Source organism: Canis aureus, chromosome 5 (assembly GCF_053574225.1).
Source record: "Canis aureus isolate CA01 chromosome 5, VMU_Caureus_v.1.0, whole genome shotgun sequence".
Taxonomy (NCBI): Eukaryota; Metazoa; Chordata; class Mammalia; order Carnivora; family Canidae; genus Canis; species Canis aureus.
The window spans coordinates 63,478,842-63,493,889 of record NC_135615.1 but is presented as its reverse complement, the minus strand read 5'-3'; the positions used below and the strand labels follow the sequence as shown (position 1 = coordinate 63,493,889).

At 40.4% G+C, this 15,048-nt stretch overlaps 1 long non-coding RNA gene across 1 annotated transcript; it reads right to left on the bottom strand.

Annotated features, from left to right (window-relative positions):
• Positions 1-2,428: 2,428 nt before the first annotated feature.
• LOC144313482 (uncharacterized) lies at positions 2,429-11,079 on the bottom strand. The gene is made up of 4 exons (XR_013379119.1): positions 11,004-11,079; positions 8,058-8,146; positions 6,405-6,500; positions 2,429-3,176 (listed from the first exon to the last, which is right to left on the bottom strand). It is a non-coding gene; the product is annotated as an uncharacterized LOC144313482 (long non-coding RNA).
• Positions 11,080-15,048: the final 3,969 nt, after the last annotated feature.

Here is a 15,048-nt window from a genome sequence, read left to right as displayed (position 1 = left end):
TTTGAGCAAGTGATAAATAGCACTGGCTATTTAGGCAAAAGGAAAAAAAGGAGACCATGCCCCAAGTCTGATTTTGAATGTTCAAAATTGTATAGTCTTGGGCAGGACATTTAACTTCTCTAGACCCCTGGTACTCCCTGGGTAAAAATCGCTCTTCTATTTCTCTCCTACAGTTTTTGCTAGAGTTAAGTAAGATGGTATCTTTGAAAGGAGTCAAGCCTTCAAATGCTGTGTCAGTGTAAGATCCTATGATCATGCTATCTACCTTTCATGATTAGCTCTGAGGGTGCATGAATGTCAGCCCAAGCCAGATCAGCATAAATGGTCGGTAGGGTTAGGAAAAAGCCAGAAGAGCAATCATCACAGTATTGCAAGTTGGATTCACATATGATGATCTCTGTATTTTTATCTCCATAAGGTTAGGAGTTAATCACAAAGTAGCGACTCAATAAACATTTGTTGAGCTCATGAATAAATAATGGAATGCATGAATAGATAGTTAAACCAATCTGCCTGGTTTAAATATCAGGTTTATCTTAATTTGGTTGCCTAGCAATCTAAATGTGTGTCTAAAATACTTACATTTTTCCTGCCAGATACATAATGTCTATTTCACAGATGGCTCCCCATGGATGGTCCTTTACAATATGGTAGTTCATAAACATCTCCAGAGGTACCATGATTGGAGGTGGCCCCAGTCTGATCACCTGAAACATGAGAGCGTTGCTTCCTTCCTAGAGCAGAAGCTGGCAAAGTATGTTCCTACTAGACTAACAGGTGTTAACCAAAAAACCATGGACAAGTAAGTGTTAGAAAAGCAAAGCTAGTCAAATTGCTTAACTTCAGAAATCGTGAGAGATTTTAATGTGCTAAAATGCATTGAGAATCACCAAGTGGAAGAAGATAGTCCACAGAATTTAGCAAATTCATTTGACCACAGAAACACTTCTTTCTTCAAAGCAATCTTATGGGACTATGAACCTGAGAAATGCACACTGGAAAATATTGCTATAGAGAAAGATGAATGCATCAAAATGGGAGGGAATGCTGTAATCTTATCAACACAAACCGGTTGTGCCAAAAAAGAGAAACTCAGGAGGTCTACTCTTGTCGGGAGTGGATCTCTGGTTTCAAGCACAGCTGAGTTCTGGAGCAGAAACACAGTGATTAAGATTCAGTTCCTTTCATGTCTGCACATCTCCAACCACCATGTGGGCACTCCCAAGCTTCACAGGGTGGCACTAGCTGCTCTAGAGCCACATCCTTCTTCCAGGTTCAAGACCAGGGAAATGAGTGCCTTCTCTCACTTCCATAAGCAAAAACCCCAAGATGTCTCTGGTTGAGCCCAATTAGCTTGGTTTATGTGTGCCCACTTCCCCACCCCCAACCCAATCATTGTGGCCGGAGGACCAAAATTCTCTGAGTGGCAAGGCAGAGTCAAGCATCCTACCATTGAGATTCAGCATAGAATGAATATTTCCCAAAGCACAGGGGGAATTTGGGAGTACTTTTACTAGAAGGGAAAAATGAATGTTGGGAGGCTGAACTGACAAGTCCCCAGTACAAGGATTAATTCTCTTAGATTTCTAAGATGTAAGTAGCTTTCTGACTGGTTGGGGTAATGTCCCCTCACATTAACAGTTTGATTTAAAAATCCTCATGTAACACAGAATCTGAGGAAGAGGCAAAGTCTTCAGAACTTGATACTTGCAATTTGTTGCTCTTTGTCATTTCTGTGGCTAGAGTCTTATCAAAAAGGATAGCAGCGGGATCCCTGGGTGGCGCAGCGGTTTGGCGCCTGCCTTTGGCCCAGGGCGTGATCCTGGAGACCCGGGATCGAATCCCACATCAGGCTCCCAGTGCATGGAGCCTGCTTCTCCCTCTGCCTGTGTCTCTGCCTCTCTCTCTCTCTCTGTGACTATCATAAATAAATAAAAAAAAATTTAAAAAAAAATTTTAAAAAAGGATAGCAGCATGCCATCGACCTCATATTTTTCTTCTAAATGTTAGGCCTTATTTCCCAAAACAAAAGAATAATCAGTCTCAGAAAGCCAAATATATACCCATTTCCTTCTTGACAAATCCCAAGCCTAAGGGTCCCAGTCCTGTAATCTACCATGAAGAGTGTCTGATTTCACCACAGTGATTTCCCTGTCATTTACTATTATACATTTTAGCACTGCGTTGTGAAAACTATTCAGAATAACAGGTAATCGTATTCTCTCTCTCTCTTTTTTTTTTTAAGATTTATTTATTTAAGAGAGAGAGATAACAGGGGGAAGGGCAGAGGTAGAGGGAGAGAGAGAATCTCCATCAAAGTCCCCGACACAGGGCTCAATCTTACAAGTCTAAGACCATGATCTGAGCCAAAATAAAGAGCTGACTGCTCAACCAACTGAGCCACCAGGTGCCCCAGGTTATCCTGTTCTTAACCTGCATAAAAGATAAACCTCCATCCGCCATAATAGGAAGCCTCTGAATCAGTGCTTTCAGAGTGGCCACCAGCCACATGCAGCTGTGAAGTACTTGAAATGTGGCCAGGAGGATTGAGAAATGCTCTAGGTGTAAGACACACAAGAGATTTCAAAGACTGAGTACAGAGAACGTAAAAATGTCTCATTAATAATTTGGAAATTGATTACATGTTGAAATGATATTATTTGGGATACATTGGGTTAAACAAAAGATACTATTAAAATATGTCAAATATATCAATTTCACCTGTTTCTTTTTACTTTTTAAAAATATGGCTACTAGAAAAGTTAAATTACATACATAGGCTTCATTTTATTTCTATTGGCTAGCACTGATCTAGGTCACCTCTATGCATGGCAAATAAATAATAGTATGAGTACTTTACAGATATGGTGGCAAATACCAGAAGAAATGGTTGAAACAGTCACATATGAGTGCCTCTAGAAGCAAGGATGACAATTTTTTTGTTAAGCCTTTTCGGTACAATCTATATTATCTTTAACTATGTTCATTCATCACTAATTTTTTAAAATTTAGGAGACAGCAAAGTAATAATTAATCATTCGAGGGAGACTTCATTGAGATGTTTTAGAGATGGAGTTATTTCCAATTGCTGCGGCGGCTGCTGCTGCTGCTGCTGCTTCTTTTTTTTTTTTTCAATTTAGTGTCTGTGCTTAGCCAGGAGGATGCTTCAGAACTACCTGTGGAGTTTAGTAAAAATGTTTAAGCCCCAGAACCAGCCTAGATGTGTTAAGCATGTTATTTTTTCCCCAAAGACTCATAGAGATTCTGTCTCTCACATCTAGCTAAGAATTTCAGGTCATAGGATTTCTGGTGTAGAACTCTGGGACCTCATGGCAAGTGTTATAAGAACCAAACGATTTATTGAGAAAAATCTTGGACCAACTATAGATATCCTATAGGTATCCAATAGGTAAGACATTCACTTTCCCTTGGAACAGGTGCCATCTTTTTTTTTTAAGATTTTATTTATTTATTCGTGAGAGACACAGAGAGAGAAGCAGAGACATAGGCACATAGGCAGAGGGAGAAGCAGGCTCCATGTAGGGAGCCCAATTCAGGACTCGATCCTGGGACGCCAGGGTCACAACCTGAGCCAAAGGCAGATGCTCAAGCACTGAGCCACCCAGGTGTCTCCAGGCACCATCTTAATATCAGGCATATCCATATTAACTACTGAGCTCTGCCCATGAGAACATGTGACTATCATACATTTTATGGCATAGTACTTGCTGTTTCCACAGAACAACTACAAAGCAAGTCTTTGTCAGGTTGTTACCTCAAATGTACCATCACTCAGCATGTATCTAAGTCCCAGTTCAGGGAAATATTTATGGAAGATTGCCTGAGGGATACAGAATCTGGCCCTTTCTCTAAACCAGTGCTTCTCAGAATATAGTCCAGAGGCCATCTGCATTGGAAGTAGCTGGGGTTCCCATACAAAATACAGATTCTCTCCTTCCAGGCCACAGGCAGGGATGCATTTTCCTGTCACCTTTAGAAATTTAACATGACCAGGTGACTTGCTTTGACAATGAAATGGGCTCTGGAAGTAACATGCCTGTCTCCATTTGCTTTAGAAGCAAATATGCAGTTTGTCCCAATATATTATCTGCCTTGGCAATCATGGAAGCACAAAGATGGAGTCTCCCTTAGCCTGGATCCCTGGTGCACAAGCCATAGAGCAGAGACACCCCTATCCCGAGGCCCCCACTAGCTGGCCCACAACAGTTATGCAGGATGAGCAAGAAATACATCCTTGTTGTTTTAAGCCCCCAAGATATTGGAGCTGTTTGTTTCTGCAACATAACCTGGCTTATCCTCATATATAATGGAAGCAGGAAGGCCTGACAACTTTGACTTTCAACAAACTGTTGGGTGAATCTTATGCATGGTGAAATTTAAGAACTACAGCATAGGTGTGCATGGGTGTGCTCGGCTTAGACGAGGGCAAGAGAGAACTCCCTATCTAGGATACATGTTTGGCTTCCTTAGAAATGCTTTTGCTGCTTGATGCTGTGCCATTGGCCTTCAGAAGGGTACAAGTATAAGGAAAACCCCAACTAATTGATTGCATTTCTTAAGGAAGTTATCAAAGACCTTTGTCCCTCAGTGATTGCATCCTCTTGCTGAGGATCCAGAGGAGAAATTCTCTCTGGTGTCATTACCAAGTACAGTTTGGCTTCTCCTGAGTCATTAATGTGTCGCTAATCTAATGGCTACTGGGAAGTATGGCATTAATCCTACAAGGAACCTCCAAGCCAAATGCGTGGCCCTTGCCAGCCCTCATAGCATTCACTTGTGGGTCAATCTCATGCCCTTGTTTATTCTTTGGAACTGATCTCCCCCTTCCCCTACCCCCTTCCCACCAATTTTTCTGACTCACTTTTATTTTATTTTGAATTATGTATTTTTGCAAGCTGCCTTAATTCTTTTCAGGAGAAAGGTAGCACGTGAATAGAAATATATGACATGCAAGCATGTATGCATAAATAACAGGCCCTTGTTTCCAGAGCTACAATAATGAACCTCAACTTGCTTTTTAATGATGCAAGGAAAAGAGGAAAGGAAAAATAAGGAAGAGAATGAGAGGGGGTTGGGAGGGATATAATGCCATGAATACTCCACAGTATTCGAATTCTGGCTCCTAGTTAATAGGCAGCAGAGTAAGGCAACTTTATCTTCAAGATAAATGTTATAAATTGCGTGTAATGAAATAAGATCTTATTTTCCCACCTTTTGGTTTCTTATTTTTAAGATATACAGTCCTGTGTCAACCAAAATATCTAGACTTATAGCACACAATTCTATTCAGCTTGTAGAACAAATTCACTGGCACAGTCGATTTTTATTTTAATTATTTGTATAGAGTGGGAAAGAATGGCCTGATTTATTACTGAGTTGGACTCCAATGGCAATATTATTATAGTTGCAACAGATGAATAAACCAATATATTTCTTAAAGCCATAAAACAACCAGCTACATGTCAGAGAAAATTGTTCTCCAAAACAACTGCAAAAAAATAAAATAAAATAAAAAAATCAAGGGGAATAGTGGCCTTCTTAGCCTCCCAAAGCCATTCCAAAGAAAACAGGACTCCCACAGACCAAGGAAAACTCATTTCAACAAACTTACTTTCCATCTACCCACTGAAATTAAAAGTTCACTGATATAATTTATAATATTGTCTCTGGCACTGATGTGTTTATTCCATTCGAATGTGCTTTAAAAAAAAAAATCAGTAGCCACAGAAGATCATTGTTCTCCCATAACCCAAAGTTTGACATGCTGATACAGCCTTCGGCAGCAAGCTGCAGGATTAAGTTGATCAAAACTCTGTGCTATGATGGCATTTTAATGCCTGATCAGAACAGAACTGTTCTTTGCAATTTGCTTTGAAGGGGGAACGAGGAGGGAGGGGGCAGAAATGGGAAGAGGGTTTTTACATCTCATCTTCACTTATCTACAGCAAGCATACCATCCTTGCATGGGCTGAGGACAATGAGAAGCAACTGCAGTGGGTGAGTTGAAGTCAAGTCCGGCTCCGGAATGCGTCCCCTGCAAGCCTCTGCTGGATTAGGTGAACTCAGCCTGTGCTTATTGCCAGGCCATGGGGTAACCAGGATTCCTCGATTTTTTGTTGTTCACTGAGATGCTGATGTTAATTCTCTGGTGTGTTTTTCCACTTGTATCTATTTCAAGGAATGCCACACAACTCAAAAACATGTAGAACCATCCTGCATGTGTTTCCAGAAATGTGTAGTGGTTAAGATCTTAGATTCTAGAATCAGAAAAATTTGAATGGACAACTGGTTCCACTTGTATCTTGCAGTGTCCCTACACAGGTACCCTGAGTTCTTTGAGCCATGGCTTTCCTCATGTGCTAAGTAGGGACGTTCAAACCTACCTCATACCATCACCATCGTTGAGGGGATCAAATACAATGTACTTTGCACAGTGCCTGGTTCACGCTGACACAGCAGAAGCTCCTGGGGGTTATTTCCTATAAATACAAAAGTTTTTAACTGTCACCTGCCATTGCTAATCCAATGGCCAGTTCCAAATGGTCTCATCAGGTCTGGATCTTGGTTATAAGAGAATTCTCTGCAGATACCCATAGTTTCTTAGAATCCTATTTGGAAGTATGTCTTTAAAAGTGAGCACAACCATGTATCTTAATTCAGAGACAATAGAACACTCTGAAAAGAAACATGGAATGTAAATGCTCTAGGCCTAGAAATATACAAGTGTGCCCCAAGGTCTCCCAGAGCTAGCAAAACATCAAGGCTTTTTCTCTTCTGGGCAGCCAATCTTAACATTTACTTTTTAAAACAACTACCACCATTAGTAACATTTATAAGGCACTTACTGTGTGCCAGGCACCGTACTAAAGCTTTTCTGTGAGGCAGCTCACCTAACCATCAGAACAATCCCATTCAGCCGTTACTAGGTGCGTCCCCTTTCTACAGATGAAGAAACTGACTCAGAGAAGTCACACAACCTGCCTGAACTAGGAGGTGACAGCAAGAATTGAAAGCTAAGTCAGCCTAATTCCATGGCCCAAAGTTTTAAGCAGTCGTTAGGGAAAACCTAAGATGGGGGTCCCCACATTCTGTTCCTTGCCGCTCGTAACACTGGTGGGGAGTTAATGCAGCACCTCTCACCACTCGGGGTGGCATAATTCCACTTTTAAGGAGCCCATTCCAAAAGCACTATCATTATGAGAAGGAATGACTCCAAGGGTGGGGACTTCTGGCTTTGGAGAAACACATGGTCTTCTCTATCACCAAGAATTCAACACACATGGTTCAGGCACTGCAGTGACAGACCGTTATTAAAAAGCTGGTCTCTGCTCTCCAGGAGTTCCCATTTCAAAACAAACACACAAATGAAAAAGTCCCCCATTTACAAATGCCCTCTGACGTCGAGGGAAACGTAGCACCAGGATCCAAGTGAAGAAGACCCTTTTTTTTCCTGAATGCTAATCCTCCCTTGGCATGAGTAATTAATTTTCTACCTAGAAAACCTCTATTCTATCCAGATTGAAGACCCCATCTCTAGCTCAAACTAGACAAGAGCGAAAGGATAAACAAAAGATCAAAAAATATATGATTTAAACCTCTCTCCACTGTGAAAGAACATTCATGTTTATTTATTCCTTATTCAAAAAAAAACAGGATTTCATTTCTAACTCTAAAAGAATTCATAGTTTCTGTAGGCCATTGTTCTGATTTGGAGCAATTCATCACAGAGCGATAACATGCTGATGATGTGTTACACTAATACATCCTTACATTGGTAATGCTCTAATAATCTGGCAGGCTCCTAAATCACCAGAGAGCTGTCACTCCCGTGATGTGTTACTCAGAGATACGGCTCTGATCGGAGAAAGGCATCCAGGAACTCAACAATGGAAGAGTTATATTTTTTGACTTCAGAATTTCTTGACTATAAATAATAACCTCTTTCATAAAGAATAGAAAACTCAGCCTGAAATCAAGAGAAGCAACAAAATTTCTTATATTTTTTAAATAAGCCAGAGATACAAAGATAAGCATACCTATTAGTGGCAGCCTTGGCTGTGTGGCAGAGGAGGTCACTGATAAGAAAATGATTCCTGAAGTATCAATGGGGTTGCTCAATTCGTTTCTGAAAGGTAATCAGTTAGGTGCTTACGGACCCATCTATCACGGAGGTGGATTTCATCAATGCCCTAAAATAAACAGCGTTAAAACCTGAGTCGAGAGAAAAATGACAGAGTGGGGAGAGAGGTACCCTTCTTCAACACCGTTGGTTGGAGAGTAAATTGATATAACCTTTCAGAGGGCAATTTGGCGATATTTATCAGAATTTAAAGCATGCATACTTTGGCCCCAGCAATTTCATTTCTAAAAAGTCTATCCTGCAGACATTCACACACCCACAGAAGAATATTTATGCATAAGAACATGTCCTGCAGCAACTGTTGAAATTGGGGGAAAAGAAAAAAACAAACAACCTAAATATGCATCAATAGCAGAGTGCTTACATGCATCAGTGTGTATTCGCTCTATGAAGTTTATGTGCCCATTAAAAAGTATGATGTGGATCAATGGCTTTGGAAGTGCTGCAAGGAACTGCAGAGCTGTGCTTGTCAATTTTCTGTGTGCTCCAGAATCGCTTGGGGAGCTAAGGAAATACACGGAGGCTCCAGGCTTACTAAGCTAGAATAGGGCCTGGACCTCTGTATTCTCATCAAGTCTTCTAGGTAAGACATCAAAGAATCAGGATCCCCACCCTAGCCTCATCTAGAGAAGCTTCACTCTGTGCCTGCATGTGTGCACACGTGTGTGTGTGTGTGTGTGTGTGTGTGTGTTTGTGTTTCTTTACTTAGGACTTTACAAAATACTTTTTTAATGGGGTTGCACTGCCTTAAACTACTTTGAGAACAATTGGCACTGAAAGGTAGCTAACATGATTGAGTTCTTATACTGTGCTTTATGGTCATTCTCATTTAGTTCTTGTGGCAATGCAATGAAGGGGGTCATTATTATTCTTAACTTGGAAAATTAATAAATAGCGCAAAGAAGGTAAGCAAATTCCTCAAGATCAACAGAATCTAGTGATTCTGGAGTTGTGATGTGAACCTAGGCAGCATGAATTTTGGGCCTGAACACTCTGCTTTCTGACTCCAATGTGTGTGTAAACCCATGTATCTGTTGACTTGGAAACAGGTCCACAATACATCAGGCTTTCAAAAGCAGGTTAATAAACAGCATGTGCAACTAAATACTATTTTATTATATATTCATAGAAAGGAACGGATGTCTTATACTCATGTATTAGGGGGAAAAACCGAAGCTATATCCAAAATGAGGAAAATGAGAAGGATGGATAAGCCGGCGAGAGAGTATGTCCTAAAGATTCTTAATTTGGTATAGTCTATTGTCCCAGGCATTATTACTCGAGGTATCACTACCTCAAGGTCTACATGGGAGGGTTGCCCTTTGGGAGCCTATATGTGCCAAAGCCATTTGTGAATGACCAGCTTACATTTTCAAGACTGAGATGTGTTGAGTGCTAAGGTACCATTAAGGAGGGGATACCATGTAAGCTCCATGCAGTCAAGGATGCCACTGTCTGGCTTCTTCCGTGTCCTCAGAACCTACCCAATGGTGGGCACATAATACATGAACCATAGATAGCTATTGAAATGAATAAGTGAGCACTGTAAATATAGAATGGGTTTTTTGAAGAATATAGGGTGGGCTGTTTAGGTTTGGTTTGTTTTCGGTTTTTTTCATGCTAAGACTTTTTGGAGCAGTTTTAGATTCACAGCAAAATTTGGAATAAGGTACAGATACTTCCCATATGCCTTCCACCCCCACATAGGCAGAGCCTCCCCAATTCACAACATATCCACCAGGCCACTCTTCTTGTTGTGCATTCAAGGTTTGGACAAATGTATAATGACATGTAGCCACTATCATAGCATCATATAAGTAATTTCACTGCCCTAAATAATCCTCTATATTCAGATTATTCATCCCTCCCTACTTCCTAGCCCCTGGCAACCACTGATCTTTCTCCTGTTCCACAGTTTTTACTATCTCCATATCTTTTCTAGGATGTCACATAGTTGGAATCATACAGTAGATGTCCTTTTCGGATTAGCTTCTTTCACTTAACATGCATTTAACTTTCCTCCGTATCTCTTCATGATTTGATAGCTTATTGCTTTTTAGCACTGAAAAATACTCCATTATCTGGATGTACCATACACAGTTCATCCATTCACCTACTGAAAGAGATCTTGGTTGCTTCCAAGTTTTGGCAATTATGAATAATGCTGTTATAAACACCCGTGTGTAGGTTTTCATGTGAACTTAAGTTTTTAACTCCTTTGGATACATACCAAGAAGCATCATTGCTAGACTGTATGTTAAGAGTATCTTAAATTTTGAAAAAGAACACCAAACTGTCTTCCAAAGTGACTGCACCATTTTGCATTCTCAGCAGCAATGAATGAGGGTTCCTGTTTCTCCACATGCCCAATAGCACTTGGTGTTGAGGATGTTCTGGATTTTGACCATTTTGATAGGTGCATAGTGGTATCTCATTATTGTTTTAATTTGCATTTCCCTGATGACATACAATGTGAAGCATCTTTTCATTTACTCATTTGCCATCTGTCTATCTTCTTTGGTGAGGTGTCTTTCAGGGTCTTCTGCCCATTTTTTAGTTGAGTTGTTTGTTTTCTTCTTGTTGAGTTTTAAGAGTTCTCTGTGCATTTTGGATAACAGTCCTTTATCAGATGTGTCTTTTGCAAATATTTTTTCCCAGTCTGTGGCTTGTCTTTTTATTCATTTGACAGTATCTTTTGCACAGCAGTTGGCAAAATTTTTCAATCACAGCTTCAACATAGGCATGATTAAAGTGTCCTTGTCTTTGTTTATATCATCTAATCTCGATAAATCAACCTAATGGTTATTTTTAGAATCTACAGGTAAAATGGAATAGAACTCACTCCAGAACCACGGGAGAGGTAACAGAAGAGGTGGCAAATGGTTCTCCTATCTTCATGGAGCTTACAGATTCTCACTGGAATGAAGAGACACACATTTAAAAAGAATCAGAAATCATACACAAGTTTGTAAATCCCATGTTAGCATACATGGTGTAGACTGAATTAAAGGAAGAGGAAAAAGTTCAGCAGAGTCTGAAGTGGCAAAACAAAACAAAACCCCAAACAAATGAACAAAAAAGCACAGGGTTTTAATTGCTCTTTAAAAATAATTTGCATTGGCTAAGAACATAAGCAGAATTTCCATCTAGAATATCTGGATCTGTGGCTCTCAACCACAGAGTTGTCACATACTATTGAACCATCAGCCTGGCACAGGGGCATGGCCAAATTTTGCTCAATGTGACATTTTCTTTGAATGGGTGCACAATTGAAAATACATCCCGTTGCAGCTGTATCTGCCTGATGGACAGTTTAGTTGAACAGACAGGAAGACATAAAACATGGTCCAACCTGCTGTGAACAGGATTAAAGTGTGAGGTCAAATGGGCAAGGGCTTTTGATTATTTAAGAGAGTGCAGTCAAGGCAGTAAACAATCTACTCTACTCAAGTAGCGGACTGGTGCGAAAGGGTGACCACTAACTGCTTTGTAAACACTGGGAGACATTGTTCCGCTGTGGTAACGATTGCATTGTAATTATTCCTAATTTGTTTAAATGTTGTTTCTAGTCTCCTAAACACTCTGAGAGGTCTGCCAAAATTCTGATATTCAAAAGTGTGCCATGAATCCACAAAGTCTGGGAACCACTGATTTCCATCCTCCCTCGCTACCATGTTTTGCCTCGTATGATAGTTTTGCCCTTAGGACACAGTATTTTAATAATACTAAGCAAAAGCACTTTGGAATTTTGTGGTTACCTGCAACTATTTAAGATGAGAAGATATTTTTTAAAAGTAACTTTTTATTTTGAAATAATTTAAAATTCCACATGAGGTCACAAAAATAGGAGTGTTCCCATGTACCCTTCACCCAGTTTCCCCCAATGATTATATTTTATAAATAACCATAGTATGCTGTCAGAACCAGAAAACTGGGGGCCCCTGGGTGGGTCAGTGGCTGAGTGTCTGCGTTCAGCTCAGATCATGATCCCGGGGTCCTGGGATCGAGTTCCATATCAGGCTCCCTGTTGGAGAGCCTGTGTCTCCCTCTGGCTGTGTTTCTGCCTCTCTCTGTGTGTCTCTCATGAATAAATAAATCTTTATTTAAAAAAAAAGAAGTCCCCAGGGGCATGTGGCTAGGCTTACTGACATGTGCTATAAGCACAAAATCTGCACCAAATTTCAAAGATTTATTACCAAAACATATATATATTATATATATATATATATAATAATCAGAAAGTATCTCAATAATTTTTATATTGTGTTCATGTTGAAATGAAAATATTTTGGACATGTTGAGTTCAATGAAACATATTTCTTTAATTAACTTAATTTCTCCTTTTCTTTTTAAATGTCTACTGGGAAATTTAAAATGATACACTGTGGCTCACATTATATTTATTGGACAGTGCTGTGCTAGGGGGTCAGGAATCACTTCCCGGGGAAAACATTCTTTAAACCAAAATGTGTGGGATAAGAATAAGTTATCGGCAAACAGAGGGAAGGACCGACATTTGGGAAGGCTCAGGGTGGAGAATGGAGAGGCAAACAAGAGCCCAAAATGCAGTGTCTTCCAGGTTAGGTTGAGAGGGTAGGTTTCAGTGAAACCTTTAATCTGAGGGCAAGATAACCATTGAAGGATTTTACCCAGGGGAGTGACATGATGGATTTTCAGCAAATAGGATCCCTTTGGTCAATCAGGAGCAAGAGTGGAGTAGGGAAGACAAGTTAGGGGTTGTTGAAGTATTTCTGGGCTGAATATTTTCCCTCCACCCTTCTTCAATTCCTCACTTCCACCCTGATGCAAACCGTTCAAGCAGGTTGGGCATCAAGGTGGGCTCAGAGCATACTTGTTAAGTTTATTTTTTAAAAAATCTTGTCTCTGTAGCTCAATTTCCAAGCTTAAGTAATTAGAGTTAAGGTCATTCCTGGATGTACTGGATGAAATTCAAAGCTAATTACAGATTCTGTTTTCCTTGGCCCTGTGTATATCAAAGTGAAGTAATCTCAGAAGGACAATTAAATCAATTTTTGTTGCAGTCCAATTTTTCAATCCTCCATTTACCTCAGAGATCAGAACAGAAGCATTGAGTGTACTTTCCAATCCTGTCCATCGGTTCCAGTCACTGGCCAGTTGAGTGATAAGTGAGGGATCTGCTGTCAGCCAATCAGATAGACCAGACGGGGACATGGAGGCGGGGAAAGAACCGGAGCAATACAACTCTGTCAATGTCCCAACATTGGCCATTGTTAGTGACATCTTTGGGGGCTGATTTTAACCACCAAGTCCTCAAGTATATTTTTCTCTAGGTTGACTTTGTTGCTGTTGTTTATTCTTATTGTTTTCTTATCCCTGTTGTTTGGACTCATGTTTTATTCCTCTCTTTTTCATTAGTTTCTGTCTTGAGATCATCTTGGGAACATTTTGTAGATGGAAACTGAGGTTGGGAATTAGGTATATTATTTGTCTACTGGGATCCTATGGAATGAAAAAGGAAAACAGCTTGTCTTTTAAAAAGTAATTAGGGCAGGCCGGGTGGCTCAGCGGTTTAGCCCCGCCTTCAGCCCAGGGCCTGATCCTGGAGACCTGGGATCGAGTCCCATGTCAGGAGCCTGCTTCTCCTTCTGCCTGTGTCTCTGCCTCTCTCTGTGTGTCTCTCATAAATAAATAAAATCTTTTTTAATAAAAAATAATAAAAAAGTAATTAGGGACGCCTGGATGGCTCAGTCCTTTAAGCAACCTACTCTTGATTTTGGCTCAGGCCATGATCTCAGGGTCGTGAAATTGAGCTGAGCTTGAGCTCCATGTTGGGGATGGAGCCTGCTTAAGATTCTCTCCCTCTGCCCCTCCCCTGGCACTCCACACACTGTGCTTACTCTTTAAAAAAAAAAAAAAAAAAAAAAAAGGCAATTCACCTAGAAAGATAATGCAAATAGTATATTCAATAGTATAGACAACACAACTAGCAAAGAAGAAGGTTAATCAAAGAGCACAAATCAGCAGTCACCCAGCCACATCAAGCTTGCAGATAGTTTGGTTTAACCCCAGTGACAACTATAAAATATTTTCATTAGCTGCCAGTATTTAAAAATTAGGAACTTGGGCATTTGGGTGGCTCAGTGGTTGAGCATCTGCCTTTGGCTCAGGTCGTGATGCAGGGGTCCTGGGATCGAGTCCCACATTGGGCTCCTCACTGCCTATGTCTCTTCCTCTCTCTCCGAGTCTCTCATGAATAAATAATTTAAAAAAAATAGAATAAAAATTAGGAACTTTTACTTCAAAATCTACATTTCAAAATCTACATCTCTTGAAAATAAGAAGTGTTTGCCACACTGGACCTCATAGCAGGGGTGACTTGCTAACAGTTGTCCCTGTAGCTCCAGTTCCCCATAGTCTCCACCCTGCCCTGCTGCTTTACATCCAGCCTCCCTCACTCATTTGTGTTATCTGTAGGCCCCAGGAGATAGTTGAGTTAGCAACCTTACCATGAATGCAGAGAAAAAAGCACGAAGGATATGCCCCATACTTTAAGAGTGATTGCTCTATGAAGAGTCATAGATTTGGAAGACACTGTCTGCTTTCCCATTCACATCCATATTTTTGAGTTTTGAGGTTTTAGAACAAGAACATATTCATATTTTATTAACATAACATTATAAAATGATGTTTATTAAGAAATTGTAATTACAGGTGTGCCTGGGTGGCACAGTTGGTTAGGGATCCGACTCTTGGTTTTGGCTCAGGGCACGATCTCAGGTCTTAGGATCAAGCCCAGGATCAGGCTCCATGTTGGTTGTGGAGTCTGCTTGGGATTGTCTCTCTCCTTCTCCCTTTACTCCTCTCACTCATGCTCTCTCTCTCTCTTTTCAAAGATTTTATTTATT